We start from the raw sequence: 15,287 nt of genomic DNA, 5'->3' as shown, positions 1-15,287 counted from the left end.
GTAATTTAACGGGGATTCTTGTGATCGAGGCGGTTTGAAACCACCTAGTGGCGGATCAAGCTGGGTTGGATAACGTACCCTTTCAAGGACGGCATTGTTTGCGCACAATAGCCGCTCCCTCGAAATTGTTGGGTCTAATTCGCCTGGATCCACGACTGAACACTTGCTCCCTTTGACTTGTGTTTTTGATCTGTACTTCATCTATTGATAGCCAGAGTATCTGAATCCACTTCTGCCAGAAGTTCCTCAATTTTACTGGATTATATTTTCATGATCAATCTTTCAAAATCACAACTGATGTAGTTTTATAGCCTGGGTATCAAAAATGCTGATTTACATGTACCCCTGAGCTATAAAACACAGATGCATATACATGTACAGTATCTGTACTGTTAAAAAGGTTTGTCAGACATACATGTACATGTATGCTTTTCACCTTATGATAATCAACAAAAGTAGACCTCACTCCAAATGCTTTGTTTTTTTACAAAATTGACGATCTTTCTGTCCATGGCAACCCAAGAATATAAGTTTGAAAGTATTTGGAAATATTGATTAGTATCTCTTTTATGTTACATCCTTAATGTAACTGACAATAGAAATCAGAATTTTAGTTTCATAGAACATGACTGCAGTTTCTAAATCTGACAATGATATATCATGCATCACATAAACTTCTTAAACTTCTACAATGTCATGTATATTGAGAAGAAAATAATTTAAAAAATACCCTTAGAATATAAGATACTAAAATAACATGATAGAATAGATGACCTGCAGCTTTTTTATGAAAGTAAGAAAATAGAAAAAAAAAGTGTCTTTATCAAAAGAAGAAGGCACAGTAAATTTTGATCAATTCACCTTTCAAAATGGCATTCTTCACCGAAAACAATGGTTAATTTTAGATGGCGTTGTTTTTCTATTTCAGATTACATATAGGAAGTATTATGCAATCCCTGTCATTGCAGATAGGGAATTTTAAATTAATCAAGTTTTATCTCAGTCAAATTCATTATAATCACGAGAAAAAAACAGAATTTCTTGAACTCTTTCTGATAAAACATTGAACAAATAATTTACAGAATATCCAAAGCCCATTTTTAAAGAGATGTAGTCCATTCAAATCCATGACATATCTCAAAACCAGAAGCCATTAAGGATATAAAATCAAATTGTAAATAAAAAAATTAAGCCAGATCAGATATTTACATATGCAATGTTCACAAGCAAATTCCTACATTTTGTTCATTGATTTTACTGAAATGTCATGCAAATAGTATATAAAAATATTACTATAGTCGCCCTTGTAATGACCTGTACATAACCCTATATGTGCTTTATTTGGCATGCATAAATAAAAGTGGCAAAACTTGTATAATTTCAATGAATAGTAAATGTAAAATATGTATGTAAAATATGAAATAGCTATGAAACCACAAGTTGTTTTTCTAATGTGATGTCCATACATGTAGTTATTGAGATGCAGTAGACTGATAGCTATGACCAGAATTAGAGGTTAAAATTTCTGAATAAATTCATTGTAATTGAAAAAAAAAGAAAATTAGGAAAATCTAACTTTACGGATTACATGTATTGTACATGTAATAATTTGCATCCTTAAAGACTCAGCATTAAAAACAAACCTATATGCAATGAATGGTGTGCATTCATTGTCAGTGTGTAATGGTGATGTAAAGTGAAAAAAAAATGGTTATGTGGTTGACGAGGCGCGATAGCTCAGTCGGTAGAGCGGGGGTTTCGGATTCCGGTGACCCGGGTTCGATTCCCACTTGGTGCGCTCGTGCCCTTTAGGCATTGAACCTCATAACCAGGTCCTTTGAGAGGACCTTAAGCCGTCGGTCCTTTGGTTGCTTGCTCACAAGCATTCATGCTTTCTTAGCAATCAGGTAAAAAAAAATCAGCAAAATTTACCATTTACATACTAGATTCCATTGATTTGAGATGGATTGTAATATTTTCAGGTAGATAGAATTTGATGTATCCATGCCATGTAGCGGATGAAAAATTGTAAAACAAATTTTGGTCTTCGTGCATATACATGCTGTATATACACGGTCATGCACTATTTATACGTAATGTACAAAACCCAGCTACACTCAGAAAAGAAAAATCAGAATATCTTTTTGTGATGGTTGTTCTTCATGTTCATATATGCCCATTAGTCCCCTCTCCTGTGCCAATGTAAAAAAATAAAATTATGAATAAATGAACTGATGTGCTTGTCTGAAAAATGACTGGCACAAAACTGATAGGTATTAAAGTCTGAATAGATTTCCTATAAACACAAATAGCTCTTTTGTATCACAGTCTAGCAAGTTTGTGTCCATTCTATAATAATTTTTTTTCTTTTTGGGGGCTTTTGCAGCAAAATTTAATGTCTGAACTACTTTACAATATCTAACAAGAAGTACTGTGTAGTTTTTTTTTCTTTGAGCTGGTTGCGGACGTTATCTCCAAAGTGTCTAGGCAATGGCGATGGTGATGATCAGGAAGGCAGTTGCGAAGACAGCGCCGAGAGAGAAAATGAACAACAGAGTCGTCTTCAGCATCGATCCCTGTGTTAAGGAAAGAGGCAAAATAAAGAGATAACAGTCAAATGTAAGAAAGGAAATAGTTACATTATCATTCTGTATTGAATTACATTAGGAATACATTTATTTAATAAAAAAGATATTTGTGAGTTTCAAGGCAAAATATCAAGTATAGATTATTTATAATAGTTTTCATGCATTTGAATTATTTTCTTTCTTGAATGGGATGACATAAAGAGTGAAACCGCACATATTGGAACCAATTTTTACAAATACACTGGGCATTTTAAAAATGGATTGTGTTAAAAAGTGTACATAAGTTTTCTTAGAAAGACAGAAGTTTGGTTGTTTCTTGAAAATCAAGGTTAATAATTGCATGACAATGAATCACAATTCCCTTTAAATTATCATAAGTCTACGCTTATCTGAAGGTAATGAGACTTCAAAAGAACCTTTATGATTTCTTTTAGTCTTTAAACACTCTTCTTTTTGCAAAAGTTTATTGAACAACACACATTTCAGTCAAGTAATTAAAACTACCACCAATGACTTAACAGAAATAAATAATAAACAATTTGGGACATAATCTAGGAATGAGGAGGTGTTTCACAAAGATGTTTGTAAAATTGAGCACAACTTTATGAACAACTGGAAGAATTGAGCCAAAACATAAGCCCACAACGTTTCCTGTCATTTTATCAGATAATTTCAGATTTATTCCAAAAATTTCTGTGCCATGAAAATGGATATTAACAGCAAGAACGTATAGATGCTTTTAATGTTAATAAAAAATGATTGAGAAGACATTCACAAGTACAGTAGCTTTCTACATGTACATGTATAATCCACATGATTAAAATTGATGTTTAAAATCACCAGAGGGGCCTATTGCTGAAAGAGCTATGATCAATCGCAACTTTATTTTAAACCTATCACAAGGGTCACGATCAATCGCAACTTCATTTTAAACCGGCTATCAAAAGTGTGCACTTCTGTAGGGCGGCCCTTCTCTATGGGCAATCACCGGTAGAGGGCAAACTTGTAATTAATTACATGTACAAAGTGATTTTTTTCTGATTTTCTTTGGTCATTTTCTGATTCTATTCTCTCTTTTTTTCTCTTATGCTGATGGAAATGACAATAATTATTAGCACCCTGAAACATGAAGAGCTTATGAACAGCTGTGAGTGAAGTCGTGCATAGTTTTACAAACAACTTTATGAAACATCACCCTTGCCTAGAATTATTTTGCAAATGATCATGATTTATTTGAGTGAAAATGATAAATAATCAATGGAATGCATACTAAGGAAATAAATAGTGAACTTCAATTGTTAAATTTGTTAATTCATACATGTACGTGATTATGCCTCTCTGTTATTAAACAGAAAACAAGTTAGTTGAAATGAATTAGTGAAAGATGCATTAAACATGTAATGTAAATAGAATATTGATCACAAACAGATGGGAACTTGATAATCATACATGTATGAATTAAAAAACGAGTTAGTTGTAATGAATTAATGAAAGATGCATTAAACATGTAATGTAAATAGAATATTGAACACAAACAGATCGGAACTTGATAATCATATGAATTAGTATGTACATGTTAGAGTGGAAAATCATAGAATATGAAAACACTATAGAATGGAAATGATGCTTGTAGAAGTAGATGATTACAAAGTAACTAACAGTGGGTGAATTTTTAAGTGTAACATCATGTCAGTTTAATTTCAACAAGTGGAATGCCTCTGGCCGTCTCACCTGCATCACGCGATTCAATATAGCAGCAGTGCAGATTTTGAAAACTACTATAACTCGCACAAGATGTTCAGTGATACTTGGTTACTCTTATTTCCACGTTTTACGAACTAGACCAATACACTTATAGAGATATGATGGCAATTCAACAAATACCCCCAACGTGGCCAAAGTTCTTTGACCTTACATGACCTTTGACCTTGATCATGTGACCTGAAACTCGCACAGGATGTTCAGTGATACTTGATTACTATTATGTCCAAGTTTTATGAACTAGACCAACACACTTTCAAATTTATGGCTGTAATTCAACAAATACCCCAATTTGGCCAAAGTTCATTGACCCTAAATGACCTTTGACCTTGATCATGTGACCTGAAACTTGCACAGGATGTTCAGTAATACTTGATTACTATTATGTCCAAGTTTCATGAATCAGATCCATAAACTTTCAAAGTTATGATGGTAATTCAACAGATACCCCCAATTCGGCCAAAGTTCATTGACCCTAAATGACCTTTGACCTTGGTCATGTGACGTGAAACTAATGCAGGATGTTCAGTGATACTTGATTAACCTTATGTATAAGTTTCATGAACTAGGTCTATATATTTTCTAAGTTATGATGACATTTCAAAAACTTAACCTTAGGTTAAGATTTTGATGTTGATTCCCCCAACATGGTCTAAGTTCATTGACCCTAAATGACCTTTGACCTTGGTCATGTGACATGAAACTCAGGCAGGATGTTCAGTAATACTTGATTAACCTTATGGCCAAGTTTCATGAACTAGGTCCATATGCTTTCTAAGTTATGCTGTCATTTCAAAAACTTAACCTCAGGTTAAGATTTGGTGTTGACGCCGCCGCCGCCGTCGCCGCCGCCGCCGCCGTCGGAAAAGCGGCGCCTATAGTCTCACTCTGCTATGCAGGTGAGACAAAAATCAGAACAGTGTTTCACAGAGCTTAATGGCTGATTACACATCCAATGTCCACCAATGATTTGTATTGATGGTAACGGCATGTGATATCAGTCATACTGTATATATCAATTAATTGATCATCAATCACTAAGGATCCTGGTATCATATGAACATGATTTCCATCAAATTCTATAAAAAAAGAAAGAATAAGGATGATGATCACCAAAGAAGCCCCCCCCCCCCCCCAATTTAAAGAAATTAATACAAAATTCAGTAATTACAAGTGATCAAGTAATGTGAGTGGTGAAAATAACAAAAGCACCCCCACCCCCTCCTCAACAACTTTTATGTTCTTCTCCTTAAAAAAAAAGATAAAAATGAAAAAAAAAGTCTTCATGCATTTTACAATTTGTATTTAAAGGTCAAGTCCACCCCAGAAAATGTTTTGAATAAATAGAGCAAAAATCAAACTAGCATAACACTGAAATTTCATCAAAATAATAATAAAATACAAAAGAAATAGTGAGTGGAGGTCATCAGTCTCCTCCTTTGCATACTGACCAGGATGTGTATATAACTGTTTTGAGAAATTAAGCAAAACTTTAAAATGTCATAACTTTCTTCTTTTTCATCCGATTTTGATGAAATTTTCAGTGTTATGCTAGTTAGATTTTTATCTTTTTATTTAAATAAACATTTTGTTGGGGTGGACTTGTCCTTTAACAGACAAATTATAACTATAACTCACGATATTGTAAGAATTTGCAGTATTTCGTTTTACAAACTGCAACACACCGAATAACACACCATATTTTCATGCATGTATACAGGTAAGTATCATTAGCCCAAAATACATTTTCTGAATGAAAATATACTCAAAATGTTCACATCTAACAAAGATAAAAACTTCAATTGGTAATAAATACATGGTCTCGACTCTTGATTGCATTGCAAGCTATAAAAACAACTGACAAATTTACTAAAATGCAGTCAAATAAAATTGATATATTTCAGGGCAATAATGCTTTACAAATATTTATTTGCATTGGCAAACAATAAGCTAGAAAAAATCAATTAAAAAAAACAATATAGTCCATGTTTGCAGGTAAAGAATTCTGCCTGTTTGAACAGACATGTTAATTATCTAAATAGAGATTAAATTGCCTTTAATTTCTGGTGTTCTTTTTGAAAACATAGTTACAGAAGAAATTCCCTTTCAAATATCTGAGGTTCATGTCAATAGTTTGCGGCCTTCATATAGAAGAATATTGATCTGAAAGTGAAACCAATTAAATATGGTTTGAATGAATTATCTGCGTTGAAATGCAAACTATCTGACAATTCACTCCTTATTTCTAGTTAATTTCAGCATATTAACCTAACGGTTGATTTCGACCCATGCTACAGCTAGACTGTGAACACCCCAGATAGCTTCATTGTTACTATTAAACATAAATAATATCAAACTGTGCATTATTTGTTTTATAAATTAGACTGGCTAACACTCAGTGTGTCTAATCCCTCACGTCTTCACCCAAGCTCTGTGGGCAAAGGGGACTTTTCATCGACTTCCCAAAATATTAATAATGGCCAAGAATAAACTACTGTACTAGGCTTCCCTGGCCCATATTCTGTCTGAAGTCAGCTTTAATAGACCATGGTCTAACTCTGTGCTAAAATTATTGGAAGCCAAAAGTATCATAATTTTTATGAAGTTGTATGTTTCTTATGTTTACTGTGCTCTTTCCTGATTCATCGATGATGAAGACATCCATCTATTTATACTTCCTAGAAAATTCTGAATGATTTGAGAGCCAAATGAGCTGAAATATGATATCTCTACTGTTAGTGATTTATGTCACAATTGGCTATCCATACTTAAACCACAACTTTAAACCTGACTTCAGAATACGGGCCCCTGTGTCTTGCTACTGTTTACATGTAGCTATTAACAGTATGCTTTTAAAGGAGCTATTCCTGATGCAGTGGCCAAGTGGCTACAGAGGCCCGACTACACCCAGACTCAAATCTGGGGTTGGACTTCTGGCAAAGGCACCATTACAAAACATCCTTGAACATAAAATCGCTTGTTGATCGCACACTGAATGAATGAAAAAAGGCTGCATGCAATATTGGTACAAACATGGGAATGTTTTGTTTTAAAAACAGAAACACAAAAGTTGTGGGATCCAGCCAAAACTTGACATGGGGTTTTAATCTGGGGTCTATGAATGTGCATGCAAACTGTATAATGGAGCAATATGTAATGTGATACAATATTAAAACATAATTGAACACCATAGCAACAGCATGCAGTTATGGCATGTGCATCATATAATTTGATACTTTGCTGTTTTTACAACACATGGGGCGCCATACAGAAACAGTAGTTATAAACATGATTTTTAAAAAATCAAACACATCTTAAAAATATGCACTTGGTTTTTGGAGTTGCACTTTGAAAATTCCAACCATTTCTACGAGGTCCAGGCCCTTGGTCAAATGTTAAGTTTCAAAACTGACCTTTCTCTAAATTGGGGTTGATTTCATCCATCATGGTGGACCTACCCCATGATTTTTATTCGACCTTTGCACTTGAAAGTCCATAAAGGGTTGAGTCCACCCAATAAAACATTGATTTTGATAAAAAAAAGAAACAAAATACATCACTAGGAATTTCAATAAAATCAAATTGGCATTGTTGTACGTGATTCAAGAAAGAATTTTCAAAAATTTGAAATACATGTAGTCATATTTCATACGACAAAATACAAAAGAAATACAGTAATGTGTGCCATCACCGGCTTTCTTACTTGCATAACACTGTATCATACATTTTTTTTAAATAAATAAGTAAAATTTCAAAATTTCATAAAGCACAGCTGATTTTAATGAAATTTTCTGCATTATGCTGGTTTGATTTTCCTCTTTTTGTTGGGGGTGGAATTCCTCTGTAATGCAAAAGAATCTTTATATGTAACTACGCGCCATGGAAAGTAACATCCTGTCTTGATAAAGTGCATATATAACGCTATCACCTAATGGCGCTATGTGCTTCCAAAGGACTTTGGATATTATCACCCTGATTTTATCCTGGAAAGCCATTGTACGACCAATGAGCATTTCAAAGAAACTGTGTGTTTAATACTCTGAAATCAAATCGTGTTCAACAGATTACATCCTGATTAAACAAAACATGCAATAATTATCCTGATAAATGCAGAGCACCAAAATTGCATTGTTGCTATTGTGTTTGCTTGCTTGCACACCATGAAAGGGAAGGGGGGTTGCGGTTTATAAAGTTTCTTGCATAGGATGCGGATAAATGTCATTTTCCAAGCAAACCTCGCTCTCCAAGACTAATAGATGCCTGTCGACGAAGAACTGCCTAACAGCAGACCCTATAGGCTGTAAAACACATACCATATCAAATATCACATATCAGGAGGCTATTTCACAAAGCTGTATATCAGAATATGAACTATGTTACAAGTGCAATGTTACAAATAATTTGATGTATGGAAAGCCAAATGGTAATCTTAAACATTTTGTGGGCTGACATTGGACAATGGGGCATTTTTATGTCTTTCATAAGATAAAGGGCTTTAATTTCACACTTCTTTAATCAGAAAAAAATTGACTTATTTTATGAGATCTCCATTCAGCCCCCAAATACCTAAATAAATATCTTGCTTTATCAAACCAGACTCCCTGATCAAACTTTCTGGAGACACCTACACTGGGAATTTCTCAAAATACAGCCTATAGATGCAAGTATGCATTACAATCATTTTGAGATATAAACCACTCAGATGTATTCGTCATTGACTGGTGTTTGATGGAATAGAAGTTGGGTGCTTTCACGCTGAAGGTTCAGTCTCCTGTAATATCTGATTGACTTTTTTCATGGTTTACAAGTGCTTAGTATTAAAGTTGAAAAAAAAAATACAAGTTTTCCTGACCTGGGAGGTGTAAAAGCACCTGTTGTGGCAAAAAAAAAAGACCGTTTCAAATGCGTTTTAATACAAAAATGTATCAATATTTTTTAAATAAAAGGAAATCGGATACTTGTGTAATATTTTGGCTTTCCATAATCCAAACTACACAACTGAAAAATAATTTCAATTTAGAACAGCTTTATGAAACATCTTCTGGTATGACAAAATAGCATGCAGAAAGAATATTTTCCAATACAGACTTTGAGAACAAGAGACAAATGATGGACAATGGGGGAATGGAGGAGGGGTAAAATTTACTGACAAGGTGAGGTTTGTAATGATAGAAAGAAATTGATGGGGTGGGGTGGGGGGCAGGGGTGTAGGGTTCCAAAGTTGAAGATCAAATGATTAAAAACAATTCATATGAATGTTTGTGCATTCTGGAAAACATTTCATGATATAGTTGATATAAACCTATTGAATGAACTGGGTATATATATTATATATATACTACCAAAACTAGTACCACGATAATGCAATGGTATACCCCCATCTCACTAGATGGCGATTCCACTGCGATCGTCAAAAATCGACAAAGCGTGGTATAACGTAACTTGATCGTGCCTTGATCTTTTCAATCTTCTCCGTCGTAACTTGATCTTTTCTGAAGCAGCAAGGATCGCCATCATCTTTATGGTCGCCACAAAATTTTGAACATGTTCAAAACTTACGTAGCGAGATCGCGGAGGTGCTAAAGCGCATCACAATCGAGTCATGAGCGTATTACAAACGACATATTCGTAGCTGTAACGGAGCCCCAACGCATAAAGCGTAGTATAAGCGCATTAAAAGCGGCACCGATCGCCCGTGGTTTTCAGGCCCGTTCCCAAGACAATTCTGCTACGCTGCTTCCGTTTACAAGGCGACTGCCTTGCGCTCGACACGCTTCACACAGCTTCCACCACGACGCTTCCTTCTTTGGGTGGCATGTGGCACACGTTCTCAGCCCGCTGCGTTGCGCTTTTGCTGCGCCGCTGATGACTGGGCAGCGATTCGTCCGCGCTGCTATAAAACGCCGTGCCGATGGTGGCGGATTATCATATTTGCAACAGATTACGAGGCGATACCACGGCATTTTCAAACATACCTCCCAGAAAAAGGACCAGAAAAGGGAAAGCTGCCCAAGCTACCCTTCTTAGGCCGGCGGTCGAAGAGGAAGATCAAGGGGTTATGGTGGTGGTAGAGGAGGAGGAGGTAGAGGAGGTAGAGGAGGGGGTACAGGAGGAGGATGAAAATCTTACTGCTGAGCCAGCTGGAAAGAGAAAAAAGACGCTCACATGTCTTGATGACGAAATGGGTTACCTCTGCAGAAATAAATAAATTGATTATGTTTTGAAAATAAATTGAATTCTAACCACAGTAACAGAAGACAACATCAAATTTTGTTAATGATTCGATCACTAATGTATTGATTGGGAAAGGCAATCTTTAGGGAGATTCTGGCATTGTGCCCCCCTCCCCCCTCCCTTTTTATGAGTGCTCTTACATCAGTAGACTACTTCTTGTCAGCAAATTTGAAAGGAATTTACCAAATATTTTTGAGTGACAAACTTTTGTGGAAAAAAATAAACAGAATATCAAAGATTTTTATGCTCTTTTATGAAATTCTGGATGCATCCCTCATATTAACTATTAGGCTCATCGACATCTTTTGAATGAAATTTTAAAAATATTGTATATTATGACTTAGGTGACAGCCAGGATCGGACCCTGTATCTTTTTGGCCTCCTCCTTCTCCTGTCCTCGCATTTAACTTTTAACTGATGTTCTTTTAGAATGCCAAGATGTATAAGTCCAACCAAATTCTGGACATCCATGTTGGTCGGAGGTTGGCAATCGACTGAAAAATGTGTCATGTGCCGCGATAAGTATGCCGATTGCTTGAAATCGTTTCAAGAGCCCATCATGAACGTAACATAATCGCTTCATTCGTAGCACCACCGTACCGAGGTCCTAATTAGCGTATGAGCCTCGTTGTACGATCACTTTGATCGCAGAAGCAGCGCATCACATCTGCCTCGAATCGTCGCAAGAAAGTGGCATCTTCGTACTTTCAGCGTATTACCATCGCCTTCAGCGCAGGTCGGTCGCATAGAAGTTGCAGTGCAATCGTCTCGCCGGCTAAAAATAGAATTCGAGGAAGATTCTGCTACGATTTGCGGGATTTACACAGATCGCCATGGTCGCCACGATCGCCTTCCTAGTGAGATGGGGGTATTACATAGCACATGGACAGTACTGCAGGCAGGTCCAAGCTATGAATTTCAGTACACCTTTTTATAACGATAATTGGAACATGTACAATGTATTTCTTGAAAAGATACTGAAATTTCATGACCATAAGACAAAAGGGGGGGGGCAGCAATTCAAATATGGAGTCGAACTGAGGAAGAGAATAAGTATAAAGGAAAGGGATTATAATCATTTGGGTAAATTTGCTCCATTATAAGAAAACAAGAAGTAAAGAAAGGAACTGAAAGGGGTAGGGATATAACAAGATCAGAGAAAGAAATGAAAGGGGAAATAATGACTAAAAAAATTATTAAGATAGGGGAAATGCCAACAAGAAAAAAAGAAAACGAAATAAATAGACTGTTCAAAGAAAAATAAGACAATGGAACTAAGATGAAGCCCATTCCAACTTATCACTGCAAAAACGTCGGTGTCAATTTAACACCAGCCTGGTAACTACATCGGTCCACACCAGAGAGGTGTTGAAACGACACAGGTTTGGCATTAGGCTAACACTAATTCCCGATTTAGGCAACACCAATAAGTGTTAAACCAATATCAGTTTGATTCTTAACTGGTGTCGTTTTAACACCTCTCTGGTGTGGACCGATAAAGAAACCAGGCTGGTGTTAAATTAACACCTTATAGACCATTCATAGTGATATAAATCAAATTCATTAAAATTTTAAGGAAAATCTTATTCAAAGAAAAGGAACAATTTAGTTTATCAAATCAGTGAAAAAACAACAACTATGTTTGCCGTACCGTAATCTGGCTGACTTGCTGAAAAAGTTTTGTACTTGACTTCTAGAGTAACAAAGCTTTTGCTGGGTTATTCTCAATTCAAAATATTAAATGTCCTGTTGGAAGTATATCACTTGTATTTTATGATATCTAAAAATGCAAAATGTTTAAAGAAAGGAATGATTCAATGTGTATTCTTGATTGCATTCATAAAAATATTTGCCATAGTTAACAAGTGCAATTAATCATTACTAACAATTAGCAATCTGTATAAATGTTTTTCTACCTCAATTTATATGGTTCACTGTATTTGGACCTTTAGATTGTTTGATTTAAGGACGTTCCACAGTTATGTTTGTGCGCATTATGATCTGCGCATAGTTTACACTCTGCGCGCTGACGTCACAATGAATGAACAGGTGATTAATTAGCTGCAGGTTTGAGCTGATTTTTCTCATCTTCTGCACTTTAACTGCAGATCCTATGTGTTATTTCATGAAACTAAAAAATTGAATTATTCCATGGACCATTCAAAAAAAATTCTCTACAATTTCAAAATACTTTACTCTGCAGTGCTGCCAAGAATCACGAATATTACCCCGAGTTTGAATAAATGGTAGAGTGGTTTTGATTTTTTCTTCACATAGATACATGTACAAAGCATTCGGCGCATTTTTGGTGTTTTAAAAAGCACATTTGCTCTAATAAAAATGCTGATAGTTTAAAAACAAGCACATGAACCCCTATTTTTTAATGTTTGTACCTCTTAGGTATACCTTCCTCTACAACTCTGCAAATTTTGGTGAAAATGACATGGATTTTGAATAAAGTGCAGCATATATTGTACGTTTGTAGTTTGTTACTGAAATTTCACATTTTTTAGATTGGGATTTTGTTATCTTTTACGCCATTTTTAAGAACTGGCAGTGCTGTTAAACTTAAAATTGCAAACAAATATCACTATAAATAAATTCTCCATTCTAATGATACAATTATTAACTCTTTTGCGAAATTTGATGACTTTTTCATGTATTTTGACTGAGTAATAGAGGTTTAAACTCATTGTAGTAATCTTGGGCGTATGCCAAATTCGTTTGAATGCGCAATTCTTAAGAACATAAATTTGGATGAACTTTGAAGCTCTATAGCAAAAAATCAAGCACATGGACCTATGTTAATTTTTGCATATTTCGAATATTAAGGTTCTAAAGTATCTATGAGCAAAGTTTGGTGAAAATGACATGGATTTCACTTTAACTGTGGAACGTCCTTAACAGACCATGCACAGGAGATATTGAACGCTCTATATATTGTCTCTTTCAGGAACTCAAAGCTGTGGACTGGATGCGGCTTATTTCAATTAATAATAATAAAAGTAATAATAGGCCTTTATATAGCGCCATCTATCTAGAAATAATCTATTCCGAGGCGCATTGTTATTATTATTATTACCCCAGCTAAATGTACCTTCCAGCACTCTGTGCATTCAAGGAATCATTTCTACTGGGAACCCATTCGCCTCACCTGGGTTGAGTGCAGCACAATGTGGGTAAATTTCTCGCTGAAGGAAAACTTGCCATGGCTGGGATTCGAACCCACATCCCTCTGATTGAAAGACCAGGGTTGTAACCACTCGACCGCGACGCCCCCACATGAAAGGTCGAGGACCAAAAAAGCAGCACTAATCGAGACCTAGGAGGACTCAGCCCCACTAGATCTGCATCCAATCTTATTCTTTTGAATCAGGAACACAATTCTCAAATAATGCTACTTACATGTATTCTGCAGTCAAATGCCTGGTTTCTCACAAGCAGGCACTGCATTGACTGACCATAATAATAATAATAGCTAGTTTTTATTTAGCGCTTTCCAGCATATTATTACCCCAGTCATTGGACTCATTTCAATACCATGATCTTGTGGACTAATTCTGAATTAATGAAAGCATTTTTTATTGCCACGCTGCATTATTCTGCGTCGCATCCAATCCAGAATATTTGAGGGTGAATTCATGAATAGGGCATCATCTTTCCTACATACATGTATCAGGGGTGTGAGTGGTCACAATAAAAAGATCTGAAAACAGCTGAAGAGTGTTGAAAAAGTCTGAAATAGAAAGAGCTCCCATACTTTTTGTACAGAGGAAGGCCAAAAATAAGCTGAAATTAAGCTGAAAATAAAAACAAAAAAATCTGAAATCAGATAAAAATCTGAACTCTCACACCCCTGATGTATTGTGAATAATCATCTTGAATCAAGGCTAAAAAAATACGATACCACAGCATTTTGACATTGACAATGAATTTGTCGACATTACAAAACTGGCCTACCTCACTGCAGCGAAACAAGGCAACAAATACAGGGGTTGTGGTGGGGAGGGAGGGGCGAGGGGGGGGGGGCTGTATAGAAGCACAAGACAGAAGGAGCTGCAGAATTGGGGGGGGGGGCACGTTTCAAGATATTGCTTTCTTATGCACCAAGGTACATTACTTTTTCACATTTGCATACCTACCAACGCTGACCGCCAAGAATAGGAATAAATCATTAAGAAATTTCCAGAAATAGGAACGATAACACACAAACAATTTTCACAGAAATAGGAAAACAGAGGTTTAAATAGAAAATCATTCCCCCCCCCCAAAAAAAAAAAGGAATATTCCAATTTAATAAGAAAGTTGGCAGGTATGCAGTAGACAACGAACCAAAGAGAATAAAAAGGGTTCCAACCTGATGTGTTTTGCGGCCAAGAATAGGAGTCTGAGAGAAATAAATATATATACATGTATATCATTATATTATGTTAGAACAGTTTGCCCAACTTAGCGACAGTTGGTGGAAAAGATTACGCAAACTTAGATTACATTATGGTTGATTACATTATGGTTGAGGACAGGACCAACTGAAACCAATAGAACAGACAAAGATACAATGTTTTTAACTGTAGAGGGCGACAACACAATCACAACGTTAAAGGGGTCGTTAAAACTACGAGAATGATGTTCAAACAGTCAACTCAACTGCAAGTGTTTTCCAAGAGGATGGCAAAGAAAGTTATTTGACAAGGTAAACAATAA

The sequence above is a fragment of the Lytechinus pictus genome, chromosome 11 (assembly GCF_037042905.1).
Source record: "Lytechinus pictus isolate F3 Inbred chromosome 11, Lp3.0, whole genome shotgun sequence".
In the NCBI taxonomy this organism is placed as follows: Eukaryota; Metazoa; Echinodermata; class Echinoidea; order Temnopleuroida; family Toxopneustidae; genus Lytechinus; species Lytechinus pictus.
Note: the sequence above shows the minus strand (reverse complement) of the source record.